The sequence below is a fragment of the Copadichromis virginalis genome, linkage group LG5 (assembly GCF_057382275.1).
Source record: "Copadichromis virginalis isolate Kocher_CV1m ecotype Utaka linkage group LG5, C_Virginalis_male_GT1.1, whole genome shotgun sequence".
Lineage (NCBI taxonomy): Eukaryota > Metazoa > Chordata > Actinopteri > Cichliformes > Cichlidae > Copadichromis > Copadichromis virginalis.
In genome coordinates, this window is record NC_140622.1 from 31370553 (window position 1) to 31385537 (window position 14985).

General features: G+C 40.4%; 1 protein-coding gene across 3 annotated transcripts in view; it reads left to right on the plus strand.

Annotated features, from left to right (window-relative positions):
• Window positions 1-439: 439 nt before the first annotated feature.
• LOC146710070 (plasma membrane calcium-transporting ATPase 1-like) overlaps window positions 440-14985 on the plus strand; it is a 128110-nt gene continuing 113564 nt past the window's right edge. Inside the window, exon 1 of one of the 3 annotated variants that reach the window (XM_085457322.1) lies at window positions 440-1099. The gene's annotated coding sequence lies outside the window, so the exon portion shown is untranslated. The remainder of the gene's footprint in view (window positions 1100-14985) is intronic. The other 2 variants (XM_085457323.1, XM_085457321.1) reach the window with 2 other exon arrangements.

Below are 14985 nucleotides of genomic sequence, written 5' to 3' on the forward strand. Positions count from 1 at the left end.
AATATGACTTTTGTTGTGGATTTTGCCTCAAACTATACTTCTTCTAAAAAAAGGGGAAAAAAAATCATATTTTGGCTTTATTATTTTTTGATTCAAATTATTACTGTTTAGTAACAATTTTTTATTTTTATTTATATATTTATTTATTTTTTACCAAAATAGACTTTTTGGTAAAAATTTGACTTTTTCTTGAATCAGGGCAGGGTTTTCTGAAAACGTGAAGTAACTATGGCTTTAGTCTTTAAAAAGCTTTATCTCAAAATTAGTCTGACAACAGTTTTTCTAAACGTACTATCTCTAAACGATTTGTTTGGCTGAAAAGAGACTCCATACATCGCTCCGGGATAGATCCAGATCTGGATTTTTTTTCTCCCCCCCCCTTGAGTTTCCAGACTGCATCTGTGGCCCGGGGCTGTTCTCGAGAGCAGGGCTCTGTTTCTGCCTTGTTACCTAATTAATTCATAGATCCACCTTAAAAACAGGGCAATCCCGGTCTGGTCCCTCCCCCCTGCTCGCCACCACAAGCTCACCTCCTTCTCTTTCAGTTTCCCAGCTTGGCAGGAAAAGATCTGATCCGGACTTTTGGTGTTTCCTCTGGTCTGGTTGAGTGTGCCGGACCCCCCCTCCAGTTCCACCCACCGCTAAGCAACACAAACACACCACCAGTCCTCATTTTCTGGATCTGCTCTTTGTTAACAGAGCCTTTTCCCTCCTCTGCTTTTATTCCAGGAGAGGGAGAGAGTGAGTGAGCGAGAGAAAAAGAGAGGGAGAGAGGGTGAGTTTATCTTCTCCTTTTAAAGGATTCGTTTCTGACTGAATCTGGATCTGGTTTGTTTTCCTTGCTCGGGGCTGCCGCCACCACTGCAGGAACAGAGCTGGTGCCCCTACTGATGTATTTAAAAACGGTTTAAACGTCAGGAACGGTTCAAGGTTTTATCCACCAACCACCACCCGGCCTGTCAGTCATTTTTTTCGCCACTGCAGTTTTCAAGTTGGAGCTCTGCTGGGAAATGGACAAACCCCTCTAAACTAAAGACGCTTCCCAACCGTTCCGACTCAGCCACAGGACGTGATTTGGACGAAGATCCACGGAGTGGAGGTAACGTCTAATCTCAGTGTTTTTTTGCTTCTTAATTAAACTTAACTCACCACGAGTCTGTACAATCTTTCAATTCACTTGTGGCTGAAAGCCAAGAAAGGCTCGCTTAGTCTGTCGGAGACCGTGAAAGTGACATTTTGCTGTGTTTTAAGGGGTCTGTCGTGCCCCCCCCAAGTTGTCCGCACTGCTCAGCATCCGGGTAACGTTCATAACTGCCGTTTCTTTACCTTGACACCCAATTATTAGCAACTACAGGGAGATTTTTGGGATTTTCCACAGGTGTGAACGCACAATTATCCCAGTCCGACGCACTTTAATACGCATCTTGGCGTATTTTCCTCCCTAATAGCAACAGTGTCTCTCAGAAACCCCGAGTTACGGTTTCTGTCTCTTTCACCTCGCCAAACGTCCCGGCTGTTAGCTAGGTTACAGCCCCGATACGTGCCGTTCCCTCCCTGCAGTCAACGCAGTCGGGTCTTCATTCATAATGCGGACTTTAAAATCCAACTTAAAACGCTTTTCGACAAACTAAAATACCCATAAAGCATACACTGTGATATTGTGCAATAGTTTCTAATCAGACACCTGTAAAATTTACAGACGATGACTCACTTTTGGTGAAAAAAACAACTTTTGAACTGGATACGCACTGCTAGTTAGTTTGCCGCCTGCCAAAGTAAGGAGCCTGCTGGTAAAAGTTGTTATTTTATTCTGAATATTACATTTTTACGTGTCATTGGGGTATGCCGAATTGAAGGGTTGTTTCTAAAAGGTCTGTAAATTGTTATTAATGGCTACAAAATTGCGTTTTCACAAACCCAACAAGGAGATGTAGATCAAAAAGAGCAGATTCTTAATGGCGCTCTGGTGCCAGGTCTCCCCGGGCGACAGCGAGGCACGTATCTGCTGGTGCATTGGCTGCGAGGCAGGAATCAGACCGCCCGCGGATGTCTCCGGGCGCCTGGAAACAATTTGTTAACAGTCTCTGGCTTGAGTGTGTTGCTTTCCGAGTGATATTTCCAGTGGTAACCGGAAAAGGCGCCTTTTACCATCAGAAAAAACACAGGACCTGTGGTAAGTTGGTTAAAAACAGCTCTCTGAGCAGCGAGCGTTGGTTGCTGCGGTTGTTTGTCCCTGTTGTGATATTAATTGTGTATATTTCTGTATCACTGTGGTGTCCTCACACTGTTGACACGAATGTGGCGCCTTCAGGATGAGCTTGTTAAGCTTGTTGGAGTGGTTCCCCCATATTTAGCACTCGCACTGTAAATACTACTTCTGCGTTTTCAAGGCTGCCGGTATTGAACAAGGGTGGAAAAATCGTTACCGACTGCGCTTTATTTTAATTAAGGAAGGACCATCCTTACGTCATCGGCTTATTTGGGCGGATGAGGAGGAGGAGCAGCAGCAGTTCTGCTTCTTTTTCCTCTCTTCTCATTTCATCCATCTCCACCTTCTCCTCCTCCTCCCCTCTGTAGCTGGGTGTGTCCTGCCTTATTGCGTTAGAAAGGAGGGGGGATCCCGCATCTTGGCTCATGAGGTGACTCCTCCTCAGCTTGTGACCTCCAAAAGAGGGCATTGCTCCTTCTGATTTCTGCTGCTGCAAATTATCGGAACATAGAGGGTTTTTGCAAAATGAAATTAGTAGAAAGGGAAACTTTGAAGACTCTTTGCTGAAAAGGGTTGAATTATAAGTATGACAGCAATGACTTTGCTGTTTGCTTGATTCTAAAGGGAAAATGGCTAGTTTTTTGTATTCCACCGAAGTCTGTACAGTTTATCTAGGTTTGGAATGAAATCTGACTATGTGGCTTCCAACCATTATGATAACACCAAGCAAACATTTCAAATTTGAATAACCGTTGTCTCTCAATTCTGGTTAAAGATTTTAACTAGTCCTCCATTCACAAGCACAGCAGGTAGCACTGCCTATTTGGTTTGGCATATTTTGACACCAGATGCTCTTCCTGGCAACCTTGAAAGGTTTTGTGTCTCCCCCCTAGGGCTAGAGAAGGGATCATTTTCTTGTCAGGCAAATGCATTGAGCCACTTTTTTAAGGTCTCGCTTTTGTTTAAACAAGGTTTTGAAAATGACAGTTGAACAAGGGTCGTCTGTTGGACGTACCTCCTTATCACCTAGATGTTCTGGTTGGACTTTCTAACAAATTAAGTCTCTGATAAGGAACTGTTGTATATTATCCTTTTATTTATGGACTACAACAACATAACAAATTAAAAAAAAAAAATACTATGAGGGAAACTCAAACTCCTGACCTTTTGACACTGCCAAACTGCCTACTGGCTGTCTTTTCTAGTCAACATCTAGCCTTGGATCAAGCATGGCTCCAAAATAAAGGTTGTGCCAATGTTGGAGACAAACATTTACTGTCTGCTAGGCTTAGTCAAAGGAGCTTGCAAAGAAAGGCGTCTGGACTTCTTTAAATTACTTGAAGACGTTTCACCTCTCATCTGAGAAGCTTCTTCAGTTCTAAGGTCAAATGGTGGAGAGTCCCAGATATATACCTAGTGGGAGTAACCCCCCACAGAGGGACAATAGGACCCCCTAATGATCCTCTAATCGCCTGAGCCAAGGTGTGAAACTGGGTGTGGGTCCCAATCAGCCGGAGTTTCGGGTGAGTTCATTGTGAAACCTGGCCCCACCTTATCATGCGAATTCCTGAGATCAGATGGCCCAGGATGTGAGTGGGCGTTAAGGCGTCTGGGAAGGGATCTCAAAACTGGATTATAGATGGAAGAGAGTTGGTGTTGTAAACCACCGCCTCTGTTCAAAGATGGTCGCTCACAGTGGACATAGATGGCTTCTTTCACTCCTCTTTCAAACCATCTGTCCTCTCTGTCCAAAATGTGAACATTGGCATCCTAGAAAGAGTGTCCTTTATCCTTAAGATGCAGATGGACTGCTGAGTCTTGTCCTGTGGAGGTGGCTCTTCTGTGTTGTGCCATGCGCTTGTGAAGTGGCTGTTTGGTCTCTCCAATGTAGAGGTCTGAGCATTCCTTGCTGCACTGTACCGCATACATCACATTGTTAAGTCTGTGTTTTGGCGTTTTGTCTTTCGGGTGAACCAGTTTTTGTCTGAGCGTGTTGCTGGGTCTGAAATGCACCGGGATGTCATGCTTGGAGAAAACTCTCCTGTGTTTTTCTGATACACCAGCTACATAGGGGATGACAATGTTGTTGCGTCTGTCCTTCTTATCCTCCCTCGCTGGTGTCTGGTCTTCTTTTCTGTGCCTCTTTGCTGACTTTAAGAACGCCCATTTAGGATAGAAGCATGTTTTGAGGGCTTCCTTTACATGTGTGTGTTCCTTCTCTCTGGCTGATTGGGACCCACACCCAGTTTCACACCTTGGCTCAGGCGATTAGAGGATCATCAGGGGGTCCTTTTGTCCCTCTGTGGGGGGTTACTCCCACTAGGTTTATATCTGGGACTCTCCACCATTTGACCTTAGAACTGAAGAAGCTTCTCGGATGAGAGGGGAAACGTCTTCAAGTAATTTAAAGAAGTCCAGACGCCTTTCTTTGCAAGCTCCTTTGACTACGATGACCTGGATGACTGAGAACCTTCACAGACATATCTGCTAGGCTTACTTTTTCTTGCCTGGGTGTCTTTGTTAGACGTTACAGCAAAGTAAAGTTTATGTTAAACCACTGTTTTATGTTGGTGTCTTGGTTGATATGTGGTTCCAGAATGAAAGTTGAAGACAAAATTTTGCCATCTCTTGCGTGTTATCTTATCAACATCATCTGGACATCCCTGTTGGAAACCCAGCAAACATGGTCAAAAAGCTAAGCTGGTGGTAAACTGGTGATTCTAAATTGTTTGTAGGTGTTAAATGAATGGTAGCATGAATAGTTGTCTGTCTCTGTGTCAGCCTGGAGGCAGGGTCCAGGAAGTACCCATCTTCTTGCCTTTCTTGTGATGGACTCTAGCCCTCCCCGCAACCCTGAATTGGATAAGCAGAAGAAAATGGATGAATGGTCAAGAGAGAGGTCAAGAGTTTGAGTCGGATTTATGGCGTGTTTTCAAGACTAGACATCAAGAAAAGATGGACAGCCAATGGTTATTCAATGTCAAAATGTTTTGGGAAGTCGATGAAAGAATTGTTTTATATTAATCTTAATTGAGTAGAAGAAAATGTGACAGAAAACGTTATAATTCAAGATGAGCATAAGAATGCCAGGAAAAACTCCTAAGGACACCCCTGTGTTCACATCATAGGGTCTATAAGGACCCCTTCAATTCACCATACAACAGATGAGACAGGATTCACGCCTAGTTATACATAAGTGGCTTAAAAGTAATGATGATATTTTTAAAAATGGCCATCTGGTAATACTACTCTATATCTATGGAGTAGATGTTATGCGGGTACCTTTTTACAGTCATTTGGTAATCAAATTAGTTGCAAGTCAGTGAATTAGTTGACTAACTAACAAAACATGTTCATTGAATGTCTTCACTGGATAGATCAATGCTATTTCCATGTATAACAATGGTCGTATTAGACCATCTCGTACAGTTTACAGGATTATTTAGATTTCTCATTAAGTGGTTCAAATGAAGTGGTCCTGCCACACCTATGTTGGTGCATCTTGATGTTATTTGTTGCTAAACCTTAACAGCAGCATCACTGATTTTTGCCGCTGAAGGTTAACGCTGTATTTTTGGATAAATAAATTATGAGGTTAAATGGGCGCTGTTTCAGGCAAGGTGGCCTACATCTGATCGAACTAGAACTGAACAGATTAGTTGATTGATCGCTTATATCACTCTAAACTGCTTTGGGTGTCAAGCTGCAGGCTAGACAAATCACCCCAGGCTGTGATTAAACTGTGATGGACATTTTCACTGTTTTCTCACATTATCTATACTCATCAGTTAATTGGGAAACAAATGAACCTCGTTTTCATAATTTTACGATAATTTTAGAAATGTGTCAGGTATGTGAGAGACAGGCAACCTGTTCTGGTAAGTCCAGTGGCAGTTTTATGTGTAAATTGGACTGTTGCCTTTATTGTAGTGGCAGATTGGTTGTAAAGCACTTGGCTGAAACTGTTCTGACTATGATTTCAGTATCTGATGATACTGACGTGTCATGGATTTACTTTAGTGCTTCCCACACACAGATCTTACCTGCAGGACTGGCCAAGAAAATAAAATGATCTGTTTTCACTTTTTGTACCTGAAGATTGCACCGTTAGGCTGACCATCACTCAATCCACATAACACCAAACTCCCTCTCTTCTCCTGGGAATTGGGACCCACAAGAAGGCAAACCTATGGTGCAGGAACAGTTATTTATAGTGGAAAAGTTTTTAATGACCAAAAACTCTGCTCAAGAAAAGAGATTTCTATTGAATTAGCTGATGCAGCATCTCACCCCAGTCAAAAGGTTTTTACATTTTATCTTTTTTCTTTAGTACATTACATTATTTCATTATCAGCATACATCAGATACGACTTGCTGGGTTTTTCCTGCGTATAAAGTATTTTGTCCTTCCGCCACAGAAAACTCTGAGATACAGAAAAATCCAACATGGTGATGTTTTTGAGGCAGAATTAAAATCCATTTCTTTGCGTCTTTGAAACCCTTTTCCTCATGTTTTTTCTGTTTTACAAACTAAGTGTCATCTTAGTAATGTCACAGCTGTTCAGGCTTTTGCTAAGTTCATGTAAAATAAAGGCATTCGTCTAATTTTTATTTCAGCTACAGTTGTGGCTTGCAGTGACTATTAAAACAAGATAATCTATATAAAACAAATTAAGATATAATTAAAATCCAATTTTAAAAGAAGAAGTAGAAAAAATATGTACAGTTTTTTCAAAGTCTTAGAATAATTATTTTTAAATAACCATCATCTCAATAATTACCAGAGTAATTATTAGGGGTGCAACGATACTCGTATCGATATTGAACCGATCGATACAGTGCTTTCGGTTCGGTACACATATTTATCAAACAATACAACATTTTTTTATTTATTTTATCAACTTTTCTTCTGACGATGTTGTCTGTGTTGAGCGCTCAGTGGATCTGCGTTCGACTACTCCGCCTAGGCTGCACTGTCGAGTGCAGATCCACTGAGCGCAGTGCAAGCTAGCAAGACAGAAGCTAAGCTCGTTGCAACATGGCAACTACCTCAACGCTACCCGAAATTGAACCTCCCCCACTCTCATTCAGATCTGGCGTTTGGAACTATCTTGGTTTTCATGTGAAGCATGACCCTGATGGTAAGCGCGTCATGGACAAAAGTAAAACAGTATGTCGGATGTGCCACGCAATGCTCAATTTGTGGGAACTAGTGCGGTAGCGCAGTTAGCTTGTTAACGTGTTGACGCCGTCCAGCCCCAAGCACTGGGCGATCCGCGGTAACTTGTTAACGGAGATTTGCCGTGTTGTGGCGTTAATGTCATTTTAACGAGATTAACGCTGACAGCACTAGTGGGAACACAACGAATATGATAGCCCATTTACTCCGACATCATACTAGTGCAAAGACAAGTGGAAGCAGACAAAACCAACAAGCACACATGCTACAAACTTTACCCGAGTCATTTAGACAGCCGTTAGCACGTGATTCTCCTTATGGGGACCTGATATGTTTATATGCTGCTGAGAATATAGCCCAGAAGAAGCGTATAGTATAGCTTTTATTTTGGAAAGAGCCATTTCTCTGTAATAAACTCGCTTTTGTATTGTTGTATCGTTGCACCCCTAGTAATTATGATTGTTTTTCTTCTCCCTTAATGGAGCAGGCCTCATACTGCGCTGCTATTTATTTGGTGATGCATTTTAAGAGCAGATCACATTCAAAATTAGGATCTTTGTTGCCCAGCCTTATTTAAATAATCTCCTGAATAGATTTCTTGGTTATAACGGTGTATTACAGAGCCATGTAATGGGTGCTACTGCAGCAGGGGGTGTATATCTCTTGCCTTTCTGTAACAGACAGGTGGAGCCAGTTGTGCTCTAAAGCAATACAAAGTAGCTATATTACATGCAGTTGAAGTGATGTTAATAAAAATGTCTAAAAATAAAGTACGTTGTAAATTCCAGCTCTCATACTGATCATTATTATCTCACCAACCTCGACCTCGTCCCCACTGAAGACACACGGTCACGCCTACCTGCAGACAGTCGAGTGTTCTGTATCTGTCTCAAGCTGCTGCCGTCGTCCTGATGACCACAAGAGACGACGTATGCTGACTCAGTGCGTCTGTCATTTGAATGGCCTGCATGAGGCTCTAGCTCCTTTAGCCTAAGAAGAATTAACCAAGGCTGTGGTCAAAAAGTCCAAAAAGTAACCCCGTGTCTTTGTCTAATCACTTTTCCTTGACCTTGATGCCGTTTTCCATCAATGCGAGAGAGAATTTAAGGACTTGGGAAATGGGAACCACAATGCACAAAAGATTCATAAGATTTAGCTTCAGAATACACAGGATTTACAGGTGGGTTTAACATGGCTGAAGGTGAAGGTTCAAAACACATCCTAGCTTATACAAAAACACACTAATATTTATTGAACAACACCATCAACATAACATTGACAACGCTGTTTACGGATTGTTCGCAGGCATATTCTTTGCTAAAAGTGGTAATAAAAAAAGCAGTATAGGTATTCAAAGAATTTAACCAGCTTTTTTTATGGCCACGCAGATGCTTTCCGGTCGTGTCAGTCAGTTAAAAGCATGTTATAGATTCCATGTCTGTGAGTCTGCTTGGCTCTGGTTGAGTCAGAGGGATATGAATTTCATAATCAGGCCTGATTTAAACTTCTGCAGTGATTTACTTGTAGAGCCTAAAATGTAACCGATTTAAGTGGCCGCCGTTGCTGTCAACATTTCTCGTGCGAGGTGCATTGTGTTAATTACCGTGTGGTTGTGTCCCTATGTTTTATGTGGGGTACCAGCTGATAGAAACAAATAAAATGCTGCAATGCTGGTATATTCCCTTGTATCCATTTTGATAGTTTCAGCAATCTCCCTCCATGAATTTAGATTTTTTTTTTTTTTTAATTATTACTCCTTATATTTAAATTGATGAAGGGTATTCTTAAAATGAAAAACTGCAGTGTAAGAGTAGCTGGATATATACAGGCTGTGAGTTGTGAGCTGTGTCGACGCCACAGTTTGCGGTTACAACTTAGCTAGATTCCCCACTGAAGCATAAATGTCCAGTCAGATGGCAACTCAGAAGCGGAGACTTCACATTACAATGTAGCAACTAGTCAGACTTCTAAGAAGTATAACAGCACTGCCTACTCATCCGTGTCTGCAGCAGAGTGTAATTGCTCCTTCCATAACAGTTCTTAAGAAGACTATTTAACAGCACCACATGCAGCACATAGCTGGTATCTTTGTTGTGAAAAATTAAATTGTTATTAACATTAATAGTTCAGGGGCAGGCTGAAGGTTTCATCATTCAATTAATGTTTGTTTTAGGTTGGATATTGAATATCAGACAGTAAATGTAAAGAGGTGTGACTCGTATAGTGGCCGGATATATATTTATATTAATTTTAACCAATGTCCGTTCTGTATGGAAGAGCGGCTCTAGCATGTGTTTTTATTTTTGTTCCATTTGGTAGATTGCTGTAAATCAGCGCTTCTCCACCAAGTGGACGGAAAAGAGGAGCTGGTGCTTCATTCTGCGTCTGTGTAGTTGTTGAAGTACCAAGTAAAACTGCCATACATGTTGTTGTGTGGTACATGCTGTCTCACTGTGTGTATTCAGCTCTGCTTTCAAAATGGTGACTCGATAAAAAGCCCTCGCCCTAAGATTCTACATGTACTGTTTTTACTTATTAAATTGCAGCACTGCATAGGAAGCGTCTGTTTGTTGCAGTCTCATCTGATTCTGTTTTCAGTCTGTAGACACTGGCTTAGCAGCCATTTTTGCAGTAAAAGTGAAAAACAATTGTGGCTCTTACTTCACTTAAATGCAAGCTGTTCCTTGGCTGCTGTGGGCATTAAAACAAGAGGCGTGACGCAGATGTACATCGAGACATTCGTGCTGGTTTTTATCCATATGCCTTTTTCGTTGCAAGTGTTGACATCTCAGGCTGACCTGCTACACTGACAATGAGACTGCAAACAAGTGTGTTGTTGTGATCTCACTGAGTCAGACCTTCAGACCCCAGATGGAGTCTAAACCATCTGGGACTTGATTTACAGATCGATGTGATCTGAGTCACCCCGAGGCAAAACCGCTTCCTCCCTTACTGCCGAACTTTGAACCGCTGGGTGTTCATTCTTCTGTATGTTAAAGTTGCTGTTTGTGCTGAAAATACTTTTTAAAAATGTATTGCCTTTTTTATTACATTTTCTTAGCGGAGCTCCGCTTCCTTTCAGCTTCCTTTCAAGTATTAAAATAATACAAATATATATCTCATCTCATCTTTTGACTCGGTTTGGAAATTATTTGAACAAACTAACTCTTTTATTGCTTTCAGGTTGTTTTTATCTTGGAGCTTTTATTTTCTTGTCTGACATTTTATAGTGTTTAGACTTTTTATTGTAAAATGTAATTTCAGCTTTTTACCATTGACACTGGTACGAAGTTTGTGATGATCTGTTCTTCAAAAGAAAGGCTCTTTTATGGGTAAAATCCATTATCGTGTGTGTGTGTGTGTGTGTGTGTGTGTGTTTTATATAATGACAATTGGTTGATTCCAAAACAACTATCAATCTAAAGACATCAACTCTGGGATATTATCATTGTCATTTTTCTCATTTTTGATACAGGAAATCATTCTATCACATTAAAGTACTTTACTGCACATAAATTAAGAAAATGCAATAATTTACATATTGCTGTTTTGCTGTTACAAGGAGACATATAAAGGCATCAGTCTATTGTTAAAAAAAAAAAAAAAAAAGTATAGCAACATCTTCAAAGGTGGACATGTTTATACTGTCACTGTCATGACACCATCCACCTCACAACCTGTGGAGATTCATGCTCATGTAGCAGTCGGTATCATCCATGCCTGTTGCATCCAAAAACACCATCCATTACACTTGTATGGACGTGGTTTTAAGATTTAGTGAAATGTGGAAACCCCTCTGCAGGCGGAGTCCCTGCCTGTAAGACAGACCCTGCAGCGCTCACTTTGTCTCTTATGTAAGTTCACATCAAAAATTAATGAATGCAGTGCAGCTTTGAGAAGCTCAGGCCTATATTTAAGATATGCATGCTCTCTGCTCTGCAGAGCCTCAGTGATTGTGGTTATAATAGAGCCATTGGCCTTTATCATTTTTTCATATCCCTGCTGGCAAAAAAAAGAGGTCATCCCACTGTAATAAAGAACTGCTGAACTATGACTGCATGCTATCCATTTTATTCAATTGTAAAATATTTAAGCAGGAAATCCTCACTCAGGCAGCAGTACCCATGAGCTGCAGATACAAAATACGCCACGAATTGGAGGTTAACAAACTGAAATTATGAATAACATGAGAGCTGAAGCCCTTGAAAAGGGCTCAAATGTTCTTTTGTTGTTTCTAGTGTGTCTCACAAAGGGAGTCTTTGTGGTTGACTTGCATGCTCATGGTTGGGGTTAGTGTAATATTTGCATTAGCTCACATTTTTATTTGAAATTGAATCAAATAACAAGATACACTCAAATGTACCAAAAAGTGCATTTCATCTCATGAACTCTTGAGGCTGGTTCCAAAAGTGATTCAATCCCCATAGACTCCTGTGTTTCCCAGCTTTGAAAAGAACATGTTGATGAATTCATTAAACTGAATTTCAACACCAAGTTTATTAGGGTTGCCACGATTAGTCGACTAGTCACGATTACGTCGACTATCAAAATCGTCGATCACAAATTTAATAGTCGACGCCTCATTTAAAGCCTTGTGAGATCCTGAAAGACAGGAATAAGTAGTAGGATTTCAGAGTGTAATAACGGACTGAAAAAGAAGATGGCAGCACTGACTGCACAAGGATGCCAGCTGCCGTTAAACCCCGAAGAAGAAGAAGCAACTCCGGTATCGTAGCTGTGTCCAAATTCAGGAACCGCATCCTTCGGAGGCAGCATTTGAAGCCTGTCCAAATTCGAAGACTTCTGCAAATGCAGCCGACAAACGCATCCTACTTTTCCCCTGATTTGAAGGATGGGTCGGGCGTATGACCAAACCTATCCCAGAATTCATTGCACAGCTCAGCCAATTCCTGTTTCCAACAATGGCGGTAGCTACTTAGTTTTAATATTACTTTTATTACTCTTTCTAGGTCACAAAATAAACTTTTAACATGTTTTCAGGAAATAATGTAGCTGTGTAAAGTTCAAATATCTGTTCGGTTCGGTCACATATTTGTAAAAGTGCTGCGACGTATTCGGAGACATATGTTAGGATAGCTAGCCGGGGTTCAAGGCTCACTAGAGCCGGTGAGAACAGTGGACTCCCGGTAAGTCGTTTTCAAACCCCCTGCGGTCTTTCGCTACTCAGGTTAAACATGATATATATATATAAGTCACTTAGATAACTTAAAAATGTTATTGTTTGGCTTTTTCAGTCTTTTATTTGTTCCTAAGTAAATCTGTTTGGCTGAGATCAAAGTTCGTTTTCACACAGCTGAATAAACGTCAAACAGAAAACTGATTAAACAGAAGTGTGAGATAGTAGAGAATTTACTCCAGTGTCCTGTTATATTTTAGATAGCAAGGAGCAGACGGCTGAGTTTATTAAACTCCACTGAGACAATCTGCAAAATTCATTAAAAGTTTAAACTATCATTTTTGGTTTATTTTTCGTTAGCACATACCTTAAACACTTCAAGCTGTAAGCTAATGATAGTTATATAAGCGCAGACGCATGCTGATGCAATAAACTACGTTTTACATCCAGTGGATGCATGATCTGATTAGTCAACTAATTGCAAAAATAATCGGTGACTAGTCGACTATCAAAATTAATTGTTTGCCTCACCCTAATATTTATGGTGTAGGTGGCTTTTGAGTAATTTTAATGAAAACCTCTGATGATCCAAGAAGTTAGTGCTCTATGTTTATTGCAATATTTTATCAGTCTGCTATTTAGCACTAATTAACAAGTATGTGTCTGCACATTGTATCCATATGGTTTATGGATACAGCTTGTAAACCACGTCTTCTATTTTTAGCTGATAATTTTTGCACTCAAACCTTTTTTTCCAAATTTGGTCACTTTTGGCTCCAAAAACAAAATAGTGGTGCCCAAAACTAACATTGGGGAATGCACTTTGAAAAGTGCACTAACCAGTGAGCTACATGCGTTTTTTTTTTTTTTTTTTTCTTTTAATCATTTAAATGTTTTCTGATCTGCTCCAAGATATACTGGACAAGCTCATTTCAAGGTCTGCAGGTTGCGTGAGCATTATTATTTATTTTTTTTTTTTTACTTTCTAAAAATAATATCAAATGGATTAGAAAACATTTGGTTTCTTTAAGAAAAAACTGTTTGAATTCTGGAGGCACTGAAATACAAAGTTGAGATCCACTGCAAGTAATTTAATGGCGAAAACCCCCCAAAAAGTAGGCTAAATAAAATGTACGTTATGCAGAATCTATCATGAGCCTCACATTGGTGATAATTTGGTCTTTGTTTCAATCCAACTCACTTGCACCAGCAGCATGTGCAAGACATGGAAATATCAGACCTGTTCTTGTATGTTCAAGTGCAGGTAACCATAGCAACAGTACTGAAGCTTAAGGCTTCTTAGCGTTAGACTGGTGAAACTAGTCCAGTGGTAGAAATGACGGATTAAAGTGACTACAAACACTCTTCAAAGCATGAAGGAGGATTCAGCACAGTCGACCTTTGTTCCTCTGATCAGCGAACATGACAGAAGACGCAATAATGGACTCACAGTTGTCCAGAGAGAGCAAAAGCATGCAGCATTTTTCTTCTGAGGGCCAGACTGAATTGGATATAATAAATGAAGCGCCACACATTAAATGACTAAACAGACACATGAACACATACAGTCCTGAAATATGTTAAAATCCCCACGTTTTTGCAGACATAACAAAAACGTGGGGATTTTACACCTGGTAAAAAAAAATCAAGAATTTTCAGTAAGAAACCTTTTTCAGTGTCTACAATTCATATCGATGCTTAATGTGTTTAAGGATAATTTTATTCATAATTATGATTTAATTAAAATTAATTTTTTAGCCTCTGTTTTAAATTTTGTAGGTAACTCAGATTTTCAATACGTTGCAGTACCACCACAGGCATCACTGAGCTTAGCGTATGTTTACTATTTAATAACTCTTTTTTTGGGGGCGGGGAGATACAATGTCTTCCACATGCTATATTACTAGTCAGCCAAATATATTTTTCATTTAATTTTTTTTTTTTAACATCCATGATCAGTTTACTATTGGACAATCCCTTCTGTTATATTGAATGTTCATTCACTAGCTAGCTAGCTCCCATCTTGTGTTTACCCGTAGAGTTATCAGGTCACAGCTGTGGTGGTACCAAGACTCTCATCCCATGGTTCAACAGACTCTAGCTCCCAATATCTTGGACTGCAGTCCTTGTTTTTTCTTGGATATCGATTGTGACCAACTAACAAGGGTCATTCTTACCTGAACCTGCAGCATGCAGAGAACTGGTTGGCTATACAGAGGTCACCGAGGGCAGGAATTACAGCTGCAAACTGGAGTTCAAGGTATTAGAGTTTGCCTGCCAGATGAAACGTTGCAAAAAGACAGCTGATACCTGTTATTTATTATCACAAAGTATTGTATTTATTAATGTGTTTTGAAGGCTTGGGTGTACCTGCTTTTGCATGCTCCCTGCCCCAAGCTAAAACTTTTTACATTTTTTTTTATTTTGGGGACGTGTTAAATTCTCCCTTCAGGATGTCAG